Below are 15,801 nucleotides of genomic sequence, written 5' to 3'. Positions count from 1 at the left end.
CCCTTCTAATCCACCCCAGGATGCCATTGGCCTTCCTGGCCACAAGGGCCCAGTGCTGGCTCATGGTCACCCTGCTGTCCCCAGGACCCCCAGGTCCCTTTCCCCTACACTGCTCTCTAATAGGTCATTCCCCAACTATATACTGGAACCTGAGGTTGTTCCTGCCCAGATTCAAGACTCTACACTTGCCCTTGTTCTATTTCATTAAATTTTTCCCTGCCCAACTCTCCAGCCTGTCCAGGTCTCTGATGGCAGCACAGCTTCCAGTGTCACCACTCCTCCCAGCTTGTGTCACCAGCAAACTTGCTGATAGTGCAGTCTATTCCCTCATCCAAATCATTGATGAATATATTGAATAATACCAGCCTCAATACTGACCCCTGGGGCACTCCACTAGATACAGGCCTCCAACTGGACTCCGCCCCATTGACCATGACTCTCTGGCTTCTCCCCTTCAGCCAATTCGCAGTCCACCTCACTACCCGATCATCCAGACCGCACTCCCTCAGTTCAGCTGTGAGGATGCTGTGGGACACTGTGTCAAATGCCTTACTCAAGTCAAGGTAGACCACGTCCACCGTTCTGCCATCATCCATCCATCTTGTTATGTCCTCATAAAAGGCTATGAGGTTGGTCAAGCACGACTTCCCCTTGGTGAAGCCATGTTGACTGCCCCTAATGACCCTCTTATCCCTGATATGCCTTGAGATGGCACCAAGGAGAAGTTGTTCCATCACTTTCCCAGGGATGGAGGTGAGGCTGACCGGTCTAGAGCTACCCGGGTCCTCCTTCTTGCCCTTTTTGAAGACTGGAGTGACATTTGCTTTCCTCCAGTCCTCAGGCACCTCTCCCGTTTCCCAAGACTTGGCAAAGATGATGGAGAGCGGTCCAGCAATGACCTCAGCCAGCTCCCTCAGCACCCGCAGGTGCATCCCATCCGGCCCCATGGATTTATGGATGTCCAGATTGCCTAACTGCTCCCTAACCCAGTCCTCATCAACCCATGCAAACTCCTCCATTGTCCTGCCTTCCTCTGGGGCCTCAGCGATACAGGGCTCCTCAGGACAGCCCCCGGCAGAGCAGACAGACAAAGAAGGCGTTCAGTAACTCTGCCTTGTCTGTATCTTCTGTCACCAGGGCACCCACCTCGTTCATCAGTGGGCCTACATTGCCTCTGGTGTTCGTTTTATCTGCCATATATTGGAAAAAGCTCTTCCTGTTGTCCTTGACCCCTCTCGCCAGGTTTAATTCCAAGGAGGCCTTAGCTTTCCTAGTTGCCTCCCTACACCCTCTGACAACAGCCTGATATGTTCCCCAAGTGGCCAGCCCCTCCTTCCATGATCTATAAACTCTCCTCTTCCACTTGAGCATACCCAGCAGTTCCCTGTTTAACCACGCAGGTCTCCTGGCTCCCTTCCTTGAATTCCTACATTTCTCCACAGCTGCGACACAGGCTTGTAGGGGAGAAGAAAGAGTATCTTCATACTGCCGCAACCTGTCTGCTACTTCACCCACAGTTCATCGATTGTCTTTTGAAAGGGTGAGTAACCCTAAAGTGCGGGCATAAGATGGTGGTGTACTCTGCACAAACTTCCGCATTATACCTCGGTTACATGGCACTTCATCAGGATCTATAACTGTCTGTGGGTCACTTTAAATTATCTCTTGCACAGCCAGTTCTCTCAGATACCTAATACCTCTCTCCATAGTAGTCCATTTGGTTGGGCGGCATATGATATCATCTTTTAAAGGGTACCTGGTTTTTACTGCTGACAAAATTCTCCTCCAAAGGCTTTGACTTCGTTTCTTCTTTGCAATTGCCTTATCAATGCCACCATCTCTGGCCAGGGATCCCAAATGACTGACATCCTCTAAATTTCTCTATTACATTATATGAAGAAAGTAACATACGTAGACTGTTAGTCTGGTGTAGAACTAACGGCTACCCAGCAGAAACCGAGAAGGCTTTTAGACTTGAACTTTGGGATGATATAGGGCAGAAATTATGGGATAAGGTCAGCAATGGAGATAAAGAAGCTAAATTGTTAGCAACTACATGGAAGCTTATAATTACCACCTTAAAAGATCTTAAGGCTGAATGGTCGGCTGCTGCTGGAGTTTTTGCAGCTTTGCAGCATGATAAGAATCCTGAAAGTCACTGTGAAGTTTACCCGGTCGTGTCTTTGATACCCTCCCTATTCCATCCCCTGCTGTGCCTTCGGCACCCCTGATGATTCAGCAGTCCGGGGCAGGGGGAGAAAAAATGCCAAGCGGGTGTCCTCCTACACTATTACCCAACCCTGATGAGAAGAGCAAGTCCAGAGGATTGGAGTCAGACAACTTGCCCAAAGAACCTGTGAAAGCTGAGAATGCTAAAGTTGTAAACAAGTGTACTATCAGTCCTTTTACCAATTTGTTTTTGCCTTTACCGCCTTTTAACCCTCCAGCTTCCACGAGAGAGCAGAAGGAGTCGCCGGATAAGAACTGGGCAAAAGAACTGTGTGAAAGATATCAGCTAATAGCGAGTGAATCCAGCAGTCAGCAATGCGGTCACGCTGATCGTGATGGGAAAGGGGGTGCTCCTGGGGACTCAGGTTATACAAATAATTATGATGCTAGAAAGTATTGGCGAGAATGTGCACTGTTCCTGTTCAGGAACATTTTGTAAAACTGGTTCGGTTACTAACATTCCGAACCCCCCTGTTATTAATGATTCTCCAGCACCGTTCAAGTCCGTGTTATCTGATGACTTGGAGGATTGGGGTTTGCAGCATTTTCTTCAAAAGTTAACAAGAAAAAGAGTATGTGTATGTGTTGCCCTGAGATCAGATAAAAACCATGAGAGACTCAAGCAAATTTGACCTATGCAATGTAACAGCTATAGATCATTTAGGACAGAACGACGAGGATTCTTTGAAAGGGGCAGGTATCCCCTAACTCTTGGAAGAGACAATAGGACCCCCTGGGAAACTGCCCTCAGGGACAAGGGAGTAGAACAGAGCTGGCAGATCTTTAAGGACGCTTTCCATAGAGCACAAGAGCTTGTGACCCCCAGGTGTAAGAAATCGGGTAAGGAAGGCAAGAGGCCAGCATGGCTGAGTCAAGACCTGCTAGTCAAACTAAAGAGCAAGACGGAAATGCACAGGCGGTGGAAGCAGGGACGGGTACCCTGGGAAGAGTATAGGGACACTGCCCGGTTGTGCAGAGATGGGGTAAGGAAGGCCAAGGCACAGCTGGAGCTGAACTTGGCAAGGGATGCAAAGAATAACAAGAAGGCCTTCTACAGGTACGTCAACCAGAAAAGGGAGGTCAAAGAAAGCGTATCCCCCCCGATGAGCAAGACTGGTGAACTGGTAACAACAGACGAGGAGAAGACTGAGGTACTCAGCAACTTTTTTGCCTCAGTCTTCACTGGCACCTCTCTTCCCACACTTCTTGAGTGGAAAGTGAACTGCAAGACAGGGACTGGGGGAGCAAAGTTCCTCTGACTGTAAGTGACGATCTGGTTTGTGACCACCTAAGGAATCGGAACATAAATAAATCTATGGGACCTGATGAGATGCATCCCAAGGTCCTGAGGCAATTGGCTGACGTAGTTGCCAAGACACTCTCCATGATATTTGAGAAGTCCTGGCAGTCAGGTGACTGGAAAAAGGGAAACATCATACTCATTTTTAAAAAGGGTAGAGAGGAGGACCCCGGGAACTACTGATCTGTCGGCCTCACCTCTGGGACTGGGAAGCTCATGGAGCAAATCCTTCTAGAAGCTATGTGTGGATGGGTTTCTATTAGATGGAGATTTGTTATTGAACTAGACAGGCCCAAAGGAATTTCAAGGCCACCTTGGAAAGCTGAAAACAGGATCTGCTGTGAGAGTAAAACAGTTCAGCAGCTACAGGGCAGCAACATGACGTAAATCAACAGACCTATCAGCAGTGAGACTCAGGCACGTGGACAGCTCGTGAACATAGATGATATCCAATCAGTGAATGCATGATCGGAGCGTGGACACGTGATCGGGAAATAACTGCATATATAAAGAGGCTTGTTTGTGTAATAAATCGGCTTTGCGTGATTCACATTGAATCGGAATGCTGAGTCCTTTATTCGCTCCAACAAATGGTGACCTCGACGTGATACTCTGAACGGCGTCTCACTATGATCGGGGAAAAGCCTGGAGCAGCCCAGCTGGGGGGCAGATCAGCTGGACTGAGAACCAGACGGAGGCGTACGGACACCCTGGGGATAAATTCATCGACGGATCACCGTGTAATAAGTGATGGTCAAAATTTTTAATGTTGAACAAATCGAGTAGGATTCAATTGTATTATGCATATTATTGTAAGCAGTAACTGTGCTTGTGCGAGTTTGATTATGTTTTGTAGAACCTTGTAGTAGTAGTTAAAGACAATGCCATAAATAACAGGACTACCAGGTGGTGCCATAAATAACAGGACTACCGGATGGTGTCATAGATAACAGGACTCCCGGATGGTGCCACAGATAATAGGACTCCCAGATGGTGTTACAGATAACAAAGCGCTCGGATGTTGCAACAGATAGCAAAAGTTCCAGAGGCGGAAATTCCCAGCACGTAAACGAACGCATAACGTATATAAGCACATACAAAAGGTTGATTTGGTGTGCCTGTTGGTGGAACTGAGCTTCCCCCGGTCACCCAGCGCTGTTTTGCCTAATTACCGCTTGCTAAATCAAATCGATTGATTGACGCAGAATCGATTTATTGGCTCTTATTTATAACAAATTTTGGTGCCGTGACTCGGATTAAGGATCTCTGGGAGGGACTCTTAAACTTCAGGGAGGCGCCCCGTCCCGTTTTCAGACGGCCCTGGAGTGGACAGAGGATTGCCCTGAAACCTTAACCTCCGAACCCTAAATTTAGGTAATTAGGCAAAAGAATTGAACCCCTTAAACCTTTGTGCACGAAGAACCGGACGAAGACCCCAGGGAGGGTAAGTATAGAAAGCGATTCCGTTCGGTTGGGGTGGGTATCCTGGAGTGTGCATGAACGAGACGCCCCCCCCGGCTTGGGGAGGAAGCGAAGTGAGTGTGGACCCTGCGGTAAGGCAGGGCGGGACTCTCTAGTAGTGCGGTTCTCATAGCCCGCGAGGGCGTGAGCCACGAACGAGGGGTGCGTGTGTGTGTGTGAAAAGAAGACACTCCGGAAGATGGGACAGAAGAAGGGCAAGCCTTCTGATCTCATGGGGAAGGGACCCACAGAGAGGTTGCCAGATATTCCCCGAGAATCCTCATTGGGCCTTGTGTTCACTGGGAAGGGACCCACGGAGAGGTCTAGCACGCGAAACAAAAATAGGGAAAAGATGGTTTACTATTGCATGCATGGCTGGGGAAACCAGCAGATTAGACCAGATCATTTATTTTGGCCAATTTTTGGGTCATATGAGAATTGGATTTGTCAGGCCCTAAATCTTTACCAACGGCACCAACAAGGGCCGGGTGCTGACATTAAGTGGCCCCAGCAGCGCCCTAACTGGGATAATCAAAACCCGGAACACAGGGGCCATATGGGAGATCTCCGCACTATAATCGTCCAAGGGATTAAGGAATCTGTCCCTCAAGGGCAGAACATAAATAAAGCCTTTAAAGAACAACAAAAGAAAGATGAGACTCCCACAGAATGGCTAGAAAGACTAAGAAAGAGCTTGCAGCTTTATTACGGTATAGACCCTATGACACCGGTCGGGCAAGCTCTTTTAAAAACACAGTTTGTGGAGAAGTCATGGCTGGATATTAAAAAAAAAAAAAAAGTTAGAAAAATTGGAAAATTGGCAAGAGAAAGGGTTGGATGAGTTGCTAAGGGAAGCACAGAAGGTTTATGTGAGAAGGGAGGAAGAGACTCAGAAGAGGCAAGCTAAAATTTTAGTAGCGGCAGTTCGAGAGGTACAGAGGATGGCTCCACAGAAGGGAGGGCCACCACGCATAGGTGGGAATGGGCCACCTCAGGGAAGTCAAGTCGGACTGAAGGATTTGAAGGAAATCGAATATTTTTACTGTCAGAGGAAGGGACATATGCGAAGGAGCTGTAGGAAACGTATACAGGATGAGAAAATGTATTATGCTGAGTAGGGGTGTCAGGGGCTCTATCTGCTGGGGACTCCTAAAACAACAGAGCCCTTGATAAAATTAAAGTTAGGTCCCCAGTGCCAGGAAATGGAATTCCTGGTAGATTCGGGGGCAGAAAGATCTATTGTCCAAACTGTGCCCCGGGGATGTGCTCCATCTTCGGAGAAAATAGAAGTAATAGGAGCAAAAGGAGACCCCTTTTCTGTACTAGTAATTAAAGGGGTAGAAATAGAATCCCCATCCCGAATAGGGATAGGGTCCCTTTTATTAGTGCCTGAAGCTGAATATAACCTATTAGGAAGGGATTTAATGGTCGAATTGGGAATTAGTTTAGAAATAAAAGATCGGGAATTGAAAGTAAAACTATACCAAGGTAAGAGAGGATTTAGAAGAAGAAGAGGAGTTTTTATGTGGATCATCACGGGTAGTGGATGGGAAAAGGAAGTCAGGATACGCTATAATAGATGGAAACAGCTGGACAACTAAGGAGTCAAGTCCCCTTAACTCAGGATGGTCAGCGCAGGCTTGTGAGCTGTTCGCAGTATTGAGGGTATTACAGTTGTTAAAAGATAAGAGAGGAACAATATTTACAGATTCTAAATATGCATATGGGGTGGTTCACACGTTCGGAAAAATTTGGGAAGAGAGGGGACTGATGAATTCTCAGGGTAAAGGATTAATACATGAGACCTTAATAACGCAAACTTTGGAGGCATTAAGAGGGCCCAAACAAATTGCGGTAGTTTATGTAAAGGGCCATCGGAAGGGAACCTCCACGCAAATAAGAGGGAATAATTTAGCAGATGAGGAAGCTAAGAAAGCTGCATTGCTGGTAATAAAAGAAATGGGCAGCTGGAATCAGCAGTTTCCAAAAAGTGTTAGAATGGAAGAATCCTTTTTGCACTCTTTTCTTAATATTAAGGACATTCTTAAAACTAGTTAACACGTCAGTGTATTAGTTTTTAAACTTCAAGGTATTTTCGGGAGCTTTTACTTAATAAGAATAAAACTTTGTTATTGTGCAATATTTGTTCATTAGTTTAAAAATTGTCACCTTTAAGAGTTGGTCCCATATAAATGTATCTTCTGTCAGGGAGTTTTAAATACCAGATTTCTTTTTTGTTACTTTGTATTTTGAAATCTGTTTTCCTATGTGCTTGTACTCTGTGCCTTCAGCTTGTGCACTTTGCAACTTTATAGACCATATTTTGTTACTGCAAAATGTGTTCTTGAGGCAAAACTTGACGTGAACAAACATGCTGCAAAGTTGCACTTTTCTCTTGCTTTAATGGGAGGTGAATCTGAAAAAAAGTCGAACCTATCACCGTCCCTAATCGTGACTTGGAAGTTTGCCCCCTTTTATTTTACATGTGTTTTAGTGTTCAGTGTGGGGACCAACTCTCATAGAACCCCTTTCATTGACTTTTCAGTAGCTTCCATAATCGCAATAGATTGAGGTGTGAATTCCAGACTGAATAAGATACTAAGATGTGTTTGATGCTGTGCTATGCAGAAATATTTGGGGCAAATTCTTGGGTTTTGTAGGTCTGCAAAGTGCATCTCTGGCAGCACGAACCAGACTTGCAGTTGGTTGATCAGTGAACAGTGGCACCTGTCCAAGGTCACTTTGTGGCTCCTGTGCCGTTTCTCCTGTCCAGGGGACCGAGCAGAGTGGGGGGGGAGGTGTTGTCCCTGCCGCATATGTTCTTTGTTTTTTTTTTCTTCCTGCGTTGTGTGGTGAAGTCCCGTGGGCCCTTTTGTGCTTGTGTGGCTTCGTAAGAACTGTTAAAGCGAGGTCTGGTGGTCTAGAGACCACCTTTAGATATAGCAATACATCGTATCAAACCAGGAAATCAAGTACTCATAAAAACATGGAGGGAATCATCGCTAACCCGTCCTGGGAGGGACCTTTCCTTGTTTTACTCACCACAGATATCACAGTCTGCACCGCGGAAAGAGGATGGACACACGCTAGTCGAGTAAAAGGTCCTATACTGCACACAGACTGGGAAGTCACTGGGAAACTGGATGAGTTGAAGCTGACCTTCAAGAGGAAACAGACACGTGACGCATAGCCCTGGATACTAGGCTTTTTATGGACAATTGTAAGGAATTACATAAGTCGCACACCGCATGTCCTGTATGTAAGCAATGCAATCCGTGGGTATGTCGTGTGTGTCACGGGTGCGGGATACAGCAGTGAAAAAAAAGTTTCCTTATGTTGAACGATGGTGTAATGAGTGTTGGGAAAAAAACCTTAGACACCATTAGGATATTAATAATCACTGATAAGTCCAGACATTTGGGAAATAACCAAGAGGAAGTGTAAGAAGCGTTTTGGTAAGAAAAGATACAGGAAGTGTTCCAAACCCTGTGAGGATTCGGGACAGTGGCCAAACCCTTGTATTTGAAAATAGCCCTATTGGGTTCAATATTGGAAAGTGGGTTGTGACAGAACAAGGAGAGAATTCAGGAGGCAGTCCCCTGAAGACTACAACTGCTGCCGAGAAGATAACTTATCCGGCTACTCTGAAGCAACAGAGTAGGCCCAGGGCAAGGCAGAGGGGTATCCTTGTGGGGATTGGCAAGTGCCTCCGAAGACTTCTAAAATAAAGCAGCTCCGTTAAGCAGAACAACCCTCAACAAAATGAACCTCCACTGGCTGATTTTCAGCCAGCCAGGGGCCGGGTTGCTCTCCCTAATCCTCCTTACCTTACCGGTAATAATAGCAATAAAGCAGGGGAGTTCTCACCAACCTTTTAAATGGACCCTCTATCGATGGGAGGACCAAACGATAATACAACAACAGACCACATCAGGGTCACCTTCTTTTACTGTAACCTTATGCCAATTAGTTCAGATTGAGCCATGCCTTAACAAAATGGGGTTTTATATGTGCCCCAGCACAGGGCCCTCGTATTGTAATACTCCAGGACACTATTACTGCTCTTACTGGGGGTGTGAAATGATTGCCTCAAGCTGGCCAATTCCTCCGGCAAATACTGATAAGTTCTTAAAGGTTGGATGGGGACCTGTAGGATGCATTCCTCCTTCGAACCAAGGCCGCCGACTAAAACTCGGTTATCCTCGCAACCGAAACGAGCGGGACAGTGATGGCGAGTATGAATATATATTCCTTAACATAACAAACCCTGAACATAGTGGATGGTTTGTTAGAAAAAACCTGGGGAATGCGATATTATCGACCAGGTGCTGATAGAGGAAGCATGTTTCTCATAAAGAAAGAAGAAGTTAAACCGACCCCTCTAGGTAGGGAGACAAAGACAGTAGAGAAGGAGAATATAATAGTAATAGAGGAAACTGTCACTGAAGCCTTGAAATCTCTGAATATTGAAGCCCCGGAATCTTTGAATCCTCTATGGGGAATTATTCTGGCTGCTTATCAAACTCTAAACTATACTCAACCCAACTTAACCATGGGTTGCTGGTTGTGTTATAATGTTAATCCACCCTTTTATGAAGCTATACGGGATAATCGTCGGTATACCATAAACAAGGAGTCTATGCCTATTCAATGTCCCTGGGAAAAGCAGAAAAGAGGGATAACTATGCAACATGTAACTGGAATAGGGACTTGTACAGGTAAAGTACCAAATTCCAAGAGACCACTTTGTGGGAATATCATACCAAGCCTTAATAAAACCACAGGATATATTATTCCCCTGAATAGAACAAAATGGATATGTTCCAGGACGGGACTTACTCCATGTGTGTCTTTAAAAGTGTTTAACAGTTCCCGAGAGTATTGCATGTCAGTTACTGTCATTCCAAGGATATTATATCATCAAGAAGATGTGATGTATCCTAAATCGATTTATTGGACTAGTTAAAAACCGTGTAGAGCGGGTACACCTTATGCTGCTACAGAAACATGGAACTGATGAAGAAGCTGAAATGACCTTACTAGCCCGAAAAGCGGTAACTCGATTTGATCAACAAATAAATGAGTAAAAAAAAAAAAAAAAAAAAGGGGGGAATTGTAATAAGTGATGGTCAAAATTTTTAATGTTGAACAAATCGAGTAGGATTCAATTGTATTATGCATATTATTGTAAGCAGTAACTGTGCTTGTGCGAGTTTGATTATGTTTTGTAGAACCTTGTAGTAGTAGTTAAAGACAATGCCATAAATAACAGGACTACCAGGTGGTGCCATAAATAACAGGACTACCGGATGGTGTCATAGATAACAGGACTCCCGGATGGTGCCACAGATAATAGGACTCCCAGATGGTGTTACAGATAACAAAGCGCTCGGATGTTGCAACAGATAACAAAAGTTCCAGAGGCGGAAATTCCCAGCACGTAAACGAACGCATAACGTATATAAGCACATACGAAAGGTTGATTTGGTGTGCCTGTTGGTGGAACTGAGCTTCCCCTGGTCACCCAGCGCTGTTTTGCCTAATTACCGCTTGCTAAATAAAATCGATTGATTGACGCAGAATCGATTTATTGGCTCTTATTTATAACAACCGGATAAGATGAGTGGCTGAGGGCAGGAGGAGGGAAGAGTGAAATTATGCGGCAAAACGTATCCTCTGAAGAACAAGCCATAGTTAAGCTCCTCCTGATATTCTCTCTGAGAGAGAACTTAAATATGAAGAAAGTAACATACATAGACTGTTAGTCCGGTGTAGAACTAACGGCTACCCAGCAGAAACCGAGAAGGCTTTTAAACTTGAACTTTGGGACGATATAGGGCAGAAATTATGGGATAAGGTCAGCAATGGAGATAAAGAAGCTAAATTGTTAGCAACTACATGGAAGCTTATAATTACCACCTTAAAAGATTTTAAGGCTGAATGGTCTGCTGCTGCTGGAATTTTTGAAGTGTTGCAGCCTGATAAGAAACCTGAAAATCGCTATGAATCTTACCCGGTTTATGTCTTCGATACCCTCCCTACTCCATCCCCTGCTGTGCCTTTGGCGCCCCAGATGGCTCAGCAGTCCCGGGCGGGGGGAGGAAAAATGCTGACTAATGATTCTCCAGCACCGTTCAAGTCCGTGTTATTTGATGACTTGGATGAAGATGAGGGTTTGCAGCATTTTCTTGAGAAGTTAAAAGGAAAAAGAGTATGTGTATGTGTTACCCCGAGATCAGAGAAAAACCATGAGAGACTCAAGTAAAATTAGACCTCTGCAATGTAACAGCTATAGATCATTTAGGACGGAACAATGGGGATTTGTTGAAAGAGGTGGGTATCCCCCAACTCTTGGAAGAGACACTAATTGGCACATCACAATTACAGGTGTGATTAGTGTGGCAGATTGCAACCCCCCTCCCTCTTTTAATATGGCACGGCATTTCTCCCTCTTCCTCTGCTATTTGAGGCTAACAGCTTCTTTTGTCTGGCCCAGAGCACCCTGGCTCCTGGGACATTAGAAGAAGGGAGTGCCAAGGCACACTGGGCCGCGCCCAGTGTGGGGGATGTTTGAGGGCTTCAGGGGCACCCACACTCAGTGTGGGGGGTGCAGAGAAGCTTATACAATGCCTACAGTCAGGTCTGATCAGATAACAAAACGGGACTCTCGTCGAGACTCCGCCCATTGCCGCGTGTCTCTTGGAGCACGAGCTTAGCCACTGCCGCCACGAGAGCCCCCCTCCCCGGGATGGAGACTCCGCTTGCCTCGCCGCCAAAGGTGTAAGTAAAACTTCTCGCAGGATTGCGAGTATATTTTCTTTCCGTGCACATTTGCACAAGTACTTTATTCCCTCGCACAATCGCGAGTGGCCGCCGAGAGCCCCTCGCACAATCGCGAGTATATTTTCCTCCTGTGCCTCCACATAAGCACGTGTAGGATTCCGTGCACATTTGCACGTGTGAAATTGTCGGGGATTGGCTCAAGGAGCACAGACATGAGTCCACCAAGCAACTGTACGAGCAGAGCCCATTTTAGTTGACATAAGTAGGCCTTAGTTAGCTTGTCTATTAGGCCGTGGGAAAGGGGGGAACGGAAAAGTACTAACTAAGGCAGGGTCAGGATATTTTTGAAGAGATAAGAGTCAGAAGAATGTGGGATGCGCATAGCTAGCTAAACCCAAGTAGGTGGAGTAAGTAAATGTGCTTAGCCTATTAGATAGAGACAAGTATGCATAATTATGGTATTTGGTATAAATGCACGCTATCTCGGGCAATAAAGTTGAAGTATGCTTTATCACTCATATTGGGTCGGCCGCATTTCTTCCTCCGTCCGCTCGGGTCTGGAACTCTGATGGGACTTTTCTCTGCAATTGGCGCCCGAACCGGCGATCCGAAGCGGCGGATAGAAGCAAAAGGCGCCGGGAGAGCAGCGACCGGCGGGCAAGAGCGACCGAACACTGTGCTGCGGTGTGTCGACTCCGAAGCCTGAACCGACTGAAGTTCGCCAGTGCTGGGCTACAGGAAACAAGGGCTGCAAGAGGTCTCTTAATTTAGCAAGAGGTACCGTACTATAATGATGAATAACGGAGAAATAGATTAATAATGATGAATAACGGAGAAATAGATTAAAAATGATGAATAACGGAGAAATAGATAACAGAGAAACGGATTAAAAGTGATAGATAATAGAGAAACGGATTAAAAGTGATAGATAACAGAGAAACGGATTAAAAGTGATAGATAATAGAGAAACGGATTAAAAGTGATAGATAACAGAGAAACGGATTAAAAGTGATAGATAATAGAGAAACGGATTAAAAGTGACAGATAACAGAGAAATGGATTAAAAGTGATGAATAACGGAGAAACGGGTTAAAATGATGAATAACAGAGAAATGGATTTAGAAGTAGCCCTAGATTTATTACAAAGCTTTTTAGAAAAGCGAGGGGTTAATTATAGTTGCGTTAAACAGCTAGCTGGTCTAGTAGCAACGGGGAAAACTAAGGGTTGTTTTCAGGATCCTGATTTATTGTTTGATGAAGGAGAGTGGAGGAAATTAGGGGACGTGTTGTGGGATATGGTCATAGACGAGGATAAAACAGCTAAGAAACTGAAGAAACCGTGGAAGGAAGTAATTAATAATATTAAGCGTCATAAAGTGAAAAAGAATTTAGCCGCGGTAGCTTCACAGAAACTCGGCAAAATGGAGCCTTACGCTCCGCCGATGGAAACGGGCATATCTGCGTTATCAGCGAAGAACCTTAAAAGACTATTAACTTGGTGCAGAGGCAATAGGTATCCTGCTGACCTGTCAGGAGTTTTTCAAATAGAGACTTGGAAAAAGATGGGAACTGTGTTGTGGAAGGCAATTAGTCACCGCGAAAGATATATTCTCGGCCTTGTAACCATCTGGAAACTGATAAATACTACAGTGAAGCAATTAAAACCTGAAAAGACTGTTACGAGCATTAGTGACTCAAAACTTGAACTTTGGGACAGTATAGAGCAGAAATTATGGGATAAAGTCAGCAATGGACATACAGAAGCTAAATCATTAGTAACTACATGGAAGCTTGAACGGTCTGCTGCTGCCGGAATTTTTGCAGCGTTGCAGCCTGATAAGTATCCTGAAAGTTGCGGTGAAATTCACCCGGTTTGTGTCTGCGATACCCTCCCTATGCAATCCCCTGCTGTGCTTTCGGCACCCCCGATGGTTCAGCAGTCTGGGGCGGGGGGAGGAACAATGCCAAACGGTTAGCCTCCTGTACCATCATCTAACCCTGGTGAGAACAGCAAGTCCAGAGGATTGGTGTCAGACAACTTACTCAAAGAACCTGTGAAAGCTGAGAATGCTAAAGTCGTAAACACGTGTACTATCAGTTCTTTTACCAATTTTACCAATCTGCTTTTCCTGCATTTTAACCCTCTAACTTCCACAAGAGAACAGAAGAAGTCACTGAAAATAGAACTGGACAACAGAACTGTGTGACAGATTAGATCAGCTAACAGCAAGTGAATCTGACAGTCGGCAATGTGGTCATGATAATCGTGACGGGAAAGGGGGTGCTTCTGGGGACTCAGGGTATAAAACTTAGAAGTTAAGGAAGCACTGGTTTTGGAATTGGCAGTAGAGAATGCTAAAGTTTGCTATCAACATGTTATTTGTGAGTTTTACAGTGCATATTATGTGCTCCTGTTTATTGCCTCTCTGAAAGTCAAGCAGCTTGTCAGGAATGTGAGTTAATTGTTTTACTGGTTGTTGTTAGAATTGTTTCTTTGTGGTATAAGTGCACCGTAAAACTTTCTCTCCACTTTTCCCACTCACGCCGCAAGCAGCCCTGTGCTTTTCCGTGGGGTCAGAAATTACTGTTTTCAGTCATGTTCATAAAAAATCGGTATTGGGAGGTGTTTCAAAACATAGGGAAGCACTTGGAAATATGAGGAAAGAAGATCTTGTAAAATATTGTAATTAATGGTGGCTGCTGTATAAGTTAAATGATTGGGAAAAGTGTCCGGGGAATAGAATCTTGAAGTATAACACCTTATTGCAATTAATGTTGTTTTTAGGGCGAGAAGAGTAAGACAAAATAAATCCCTACAAGAGATCATTAAATCATTTCAGACAGCTGAGAGAGAGTTAACTGATAACACGCAGGTCACAGTAAACTTGCTGAAGTCTGCACAATGTTTTCCTTATTAGCCTGTTTTCTTTGTGGGTATCTGTTTAAGCACGTTGCAATTTTGGTAGGTCTTTGTTATATGGTACAGTAGGTTCACAGAGATTCATGAAAATCAGTTGACTCAAAAGGTGCATTTTGTGATAGTATAAAAGATCATGAGTAATTTAGTTCCTTACTGCGTGAACGTGATGTTAAGATTTTATGTGTAGTAGCTGTTATATTTTTTTTTTTCTAGCGTACTAGCTTTATTCCAATATCCAGACTTGCGCAACTCTGTGACAGGCTGGCTGTCTCTCATCTCGGTGCACTAAATTTGGCCTTTTTGTATGCACATCAAGTGAAGAATCATGGTTTTAGAATAACAGTTGTAGCACACCAGATGAGACACTCAAAAAAAAAAAAAAAAAAAAAAAAAAAAAAATTATTAAAAGGCCTTGCCCAGTCCAGCTTGCTGCGGGGGGGGTGGATGCCAAACGGGCCTCCAGCGCGCACTGACCCATTTTGTCAGGGAGACCCAGAGGTATCTCCACCTGGCTGAGCAGTAAGCGGTTCAAGGTGCAATGCAAAAAATTGAGATATTGTCTTAAATTGGTGTAAGTGTGATCCATCTGCTTATTTGAACTTGGTATATGGTTTTCGTATCTGAGCTCAGTGTTTTAGTTTGTGTATTCATATTCGGTACCAGGGGAGTCTTGTTTGGGGAGATAATTACAGAATGGGAACCGGTTCCACTGCTAAAATTCCACCTTGCTCCCCCTTAGGATGCATCCTTACACATTAAAGTAATCGCTTATATTGTTAGAAAAGCATTTAAATTGTTAAAATACTATGATAGATGTGAACTTGGGGTATTGTATGAAGTTATGAAGTTGTATTTAAAGGTTGCTGGAATGTGAACTGATTTGGATCTAGGACAATAGAATAATGGATTTATGTTTATTATACTGGTTTATACTGTTTTTTTTGACATCTCTAAATTGTAAAAGGTAAATGGAGCTAAGGAATGTGACTATTGCTGAGCTACTTGAAATTGCATATAAAGTGTATTATGGCTGGAATGAAATGGGAAAACAAAAGAGCAAAATATCCCAGGCCTGTGTGCAGCTCATTGTAACTGAGAAGTTTCCCAG

The 15,801-nt window shown here is 44.5% G+C and overlaps 2 long non-coding RNA genes across 2 annotated transcripts in view; one reads left to right on the top strand and one right to left on the bottom strand.

Annotated features, from left to right (window-relative positions):
• LOC135577133 (uncharacterized) overlaps positions 1-15,801 on the bottom strand; it is a 32,620-nt gene that overhangs the window by 13,822 nt on the left and 2,997 nt on the right. The gene's annotated exons all lie outside the window — the stretch shown is intronic.
• LOC135577130 (uncharacterized) lies at positions 4,270-10,103 on the top strand. The gene is made up of 2 exons (XR_010468716.1): positions 4,270-4,973; positions 8,038-10,103. It is a non-coding gene; the product is annotated as an uncharacterized LOC135577130 (long non-coding RNA).

This window comes from Columba livia, chromosome W (genome assembly GCF_036013475.1).
Source record: "Columba livia isolate bColLiv1 breed racing homer chromosome W, bColLiv1.pat.W.v2, whole genome shotgun sequence".
Taxonomy (NCBI): domain Eukaryota; kingdom Metazoa; phylum Chordata; class Aves; order Columbiformes; family Columbidae; genus Columba; species Columba livia.
Note: the sequence above shows the minus strand (reverse complement) of the source record. Positions and strands in the feature narration are given on the sequence as shown.